A 4,875-nucleotide genomic window follows, 5' to 3' on the forward strand; every position below is an offset into this window, starting at 1 on the left:
TTGATCTAAGCATTAGCCAGCTTAGTGTGGACATTTTGGCCTGATGGTGGTGCAAAAGGAAACCTCACAGAGTGTTTAAAATGGAGAGTTAATTCCACAGTACTCCTGTGAGTCTTCAGTGATGTCAGGCAAACATAGCCAAAAAGTTCTCATTGTTACAAAACACCCAAACATTTTAAAACCATGATATGAAGTCACATGTCTGTATGTAACACACAACAAATAATCATTTCTATCCAACCCTAATGGATGACTGGAGACAACAAGAGGGAGAGGAAATGAGAGAGGATGAGTGATTGGGATACCATGATACGATTGTGAAGAAGAACTATGACGTGACGTTGTCTCAGAGAGCTCCCAAAGTTAACTGAGGTGAATACAAGCTCATGAGAAGCCGAGACGGACAACGATTTGATGAAAATGATGTGAATCGTATATGTCACTGTGAAGTTATATGTAGTTATTTCCCCAAATCCGACTTTTTGTTCTTTTACTAAGTTTTCTAAATGAGAATAACTGACATCATTTCTGAATAAGCAGAGTTTTTTTTGTGTTGATACAGTGGATGTTTAAGTGCCCAGGAATGTGGAAATAACCTCATCACTTAAAGCTAACATGAGAAATACCTGGGGGAGGTCTGAGAAACTAAGTCTGAGGAGCAGAGAGGCACAGGGAGGGACTCCTGCCAGGTCATGAAACTTTCACACAGACCTCCAGAGAAACCACTCTCAGTTTGGGTGTGGATGTAATGAGGAGTGTGGCCTGCGCACAACCACACACACACACACCTCCACATACTTACACACAGAGAGGTCATGACCTCTTGCACTTTCTTTAGAGAGGGGCTTTCACATTTTTTTTGTTTTTTTTGGCATATTTCACATCCCTGGCACTTCGTCCTGGTAAGCAGGTGAGGTGAGGCAATCCACAACTACACCACTAGATTTCACTCAAACTTACTAATATCACCTTTCATGCAATCACGCAGCCCAAAGTGCTTCACAGAGCGAAAATAAAACAACGAAGATAGATAGATAGATAGATAGATAGATAGATAGATAGATAGATAAGACAAAAATAAAATAAATAAAGGCCATATAATTATAAAATGTATACATGTATTTTTTAAAAACAAGTTAACAAACATAAAAAGTGCAGCAATAAAACAAATTTAAAAAAATAAATAGAAAAGCACATTAAAGCCTATAAGGTGAATAAACACAGAGGATAAAAGTATAAAGAAAGGAAGACTCAGCAGTGAATGACAGGGCACCTTAAATAAAATCCAGGCTATAAAGTCTTAATCTTTCATCATGATTATCATGTGGAGGTTCTGGGCACGACCAGGAGTCCAGCTGCTGAGGATCTCAAGGACCTGCTTGGTACATATCTCTGTAGCGTGTTTAAAAAATAGGCTGGTGTCATTCAGTGATTTAAAAACCAATAAGAAAATCTTAAAATGGGGGTAATATGTGCCCTCTGCCTGGTCTTTGTCAGTACTTGGGGTGCAGAGTTGTACGAGCTGTAAGCAGCCTAGTGTTGTTGTTTTTTTGTTTTTTGGGGGGGGAAGACCAGACAGAAGGACGTTACAGTAATCGAGGAAATTTGCGGCTACCAATATAGACATGACTTCCAAAATAGTGCTTTGAGAAAATGACAAATTAAAGGGATAGTTCTGTTTTGTCAGTCCTTTAAATCAGAGATGCCCTGTCAGCCATTGGCTTGTTAGGTTACTTAACATGGATGTTAAGCTCTAGAAAGCTTCGTTCATCTGAACGTTCTGTGGACGTTCTCAGTGCAGATGGCTGGGGCACATATAGTTTTCATTAGGATAGAGAGTGAGTGTTGGAATTCAGAGCATCCGGGACTAACAGCTATGAATCACACAAATCAGCGTACAGAGAGTAGAGGAGGGACAGTGTGAAAACCAAACAATGAGCTGAAAGGTGCTAAAAAAAAGTCCTATAGAGCTGAGGGGAGCTGCAGATCCACGTGAGACGCTTAGTAACTACGAACACTGAAGTCATTCATCCAGTGTTGCCATAAATATATTGATTAGTGCAGCTTTAATGTAGCATGCTTGATCAGATGTCAGCGTGAAACATGAGACCATCATGTTAAAGCACACATTTAAGAATTGAACATAGTTCCACTTAGAGTATTTTCTTTTTAGAAACTACATTCTGTAAAAAATAATATAATATAATATAATAATATAATATAATATAATTATAATATAATAGAAATAAAATAGATATAATATATATAAATAAATAATATAACTCTCTTGAGTTACTTTTAAAATGAACATTGTGCTGTATCTGATCTCAGTCAACCATCACATAGTCTGTCTTTAAATACAACTTAACTTGACAGACAGCTGCACTGTTGGCCACATTCATTTGTGTTTTTGTGTGCATAAAGGTGTTGATTTAAAAGACAGCAGATTAAAGAGTCCTAGTTCTAATTTACTTCTATGAGTCACTGGAGATATATCTGCATTGTCACTCCATCCACCACAACCATTCGTTGTGCTTTTGAAGCTACACACCCTAGGAACATTCTAGGGCGTGCAGCTTCAAAAGCATTCCTATCACCAGATGCATTGCAGAAGCTCACCTGGATCCAATTGTCCATGGTTATAAAAAAAAACTTAGGCTGCTCCTGAGACTCTGACAGACGGATGCCCTCTGTCAGACAGAGTCTCACTGGATAAACTAGTGAGGTCTGAAAGGAAATCAAACTCTTAAAAATCTATAATATCATTTTGTACCCAGGCACCCTAACCTGAGAGGATTATTGCTGGAATGGTTTATAATATCAAAATGTTTCCTCCGCTGTTGAGAGATAGTTTCTCTACTTTTACATAAATCACCTGTCCTCCCTTCTTCAAAATGCCAAACATCACCATCACTAAAAGAATATTCCTTGTCTTTAAGACGTAAGAAAACTGTCTAGTCCTGAGAGGTTGGCTCTCATGTGTTGAGCCATGCGAGAGATGAAAATTCTCCATGGACCACCAAGTCCCAGACTGAACTCCTCTCACTTCACTTGTTATATACTATACATAATACATAATTACATACATAATTACACAATTTCATATGTGTTATTTCATTGTTTTGATGTAGAAGTTAACCTACAAAAACATGAAATGAGAAGGCGTGTCCAAACTTTGGACTGATACTGTATAATAAATCTTTTTCTTATAATGCGGTTATGGTTTTTACTCAAGATCACTCCTCCTCCATATCAGCTTCAAGATTTAGGATAATACTGACACCAAACATTGGTGTTTGTCTCCATCTGGTGGTTAGAGAACATCACTGTCCCAGATTTCAGTTTGGGAAGTACTAGTTTGTAAGCAGAAGGAAAGGTCTAACAGGATGACCCTTCACCTCCAGGTCAAACTGAAATGCTGACGCTATCAGTCTGAGTTCGCTCCCACGAGATTCATGCTGACAAAAGTGAGTGTGAGCAGCTTTAATCATCTCTGGGAAATGTAGTAACACATTCCTCTTGTTGCTCACGACATCATGATTCTGTCCTCCTGTGTGTGTGCACATACAGGATGTGTAAACCCTGACCGTGTGCTGCAAACTGGATCTGCTTTGAGCTCTCTCAAATCTTTAGCCGTTAGTATTGTTCCTCATAAATGTCTTGTCATGACTGAATGAAAGCGCAAAAGTCACATGTGTCTCAATGACAAAAAAGCCATCACTTCATTCGTGATTTCATCACAACAAGACAGTAAAATCTGTGTTCCATATCTGAAAACGGTAATTAATATTGTTTTTAGTTGATCATGTGAGGTCATTTTATATAAGTGAATTGTGTATTAAAGTATTGTGTATTAAACTTTATTTGCACCTTTTATACATGCCATGCATCTTAAATAAACAGATCAAATTCACATTTCATATTTCTGTAAAGCCTGTTTAACAGAATCTCTGTTAAACTGCAGAAGTCTGTCTGCTCTGTTGGTACATGTAATGCTGACATGTTCAGTGAGTCAAGGCAACGACTTAAAGTATAAGGTGACAGGAAGTCAATGCAGAAGTGCTAAAACAGTCGTGCTGTGCTTCAGCTGAAGGAACATCCAGTTAAACTGCAACAGTCGAGATAGTGAGAAACGAAAGCATGACTCAGCTTCTTTATGTAAGAAGTAACATATAGTCTGACTTTTCAACATTCGTATGTTGGAAACATACTTGTTGTACCACACATGCATTCTGTAGTCAGTATGCTTTGTTTAAATCTCTCTAGTTGAATTTATAAATAAGTGCCACTTAACTATCACTTCAGATTGGTCAAACAGTCCTATTTTAATTTTGAAACAGTTGTTGCCTGTCCAAAGTGTAACATCTGGAAGCAGTCTATATGACTCATCTATGAACTATCAAACTGTTTGAGTTTAGATAGTTGCAGCAGAGTTTGGTCACATGCAATGAGGATTATGTGAACAGAGTAGCTATGATCAGACCAGATTACATATAACAAAATGTAGGGACACTCTCAAAGATGACTTTTAACATTTTTAATTAGGTCATCAAAACATGGCTGTCCTGCAGCCTTTGATTAAACGTACACACCTCCATTGTGTATTTATGATTTCATTTGACCAACTTTAAATGCTGAATCAGCAGAACATATTCATTAGTTTGAATATTTGTTAAGTTTTTCTGTTTAAGGATGATCCAAACATAAATGTAACCCTGACATGTGACTAAAAAGTTTAAGAATTATTTTTGAAAATCTTTTGTCACCTTGTGAAAGGTCAATTGGATTGGATGGATTTCTTTCTTTTTTTTTTTTTCCCCCCATATACCCACATACATATTAAGATTCTTAAAGAAAAAAAAAAAGACCACCAAA

Source organism: Larimichthys crocea, chromosome VIII (genome assembly GCF_000972845.2).
Source record: "Larimichthys crocea isolate SSNF chromosome VIII, L_crocea_2.0, whole genome shotgun sequence".
Taxonomy (NCBI): domain Eukaryota; kingdom Metazoa; phylum Chordata; class Actinopteri; family Sciaenidae; genus Larimichthys; species Larimichthys crocea.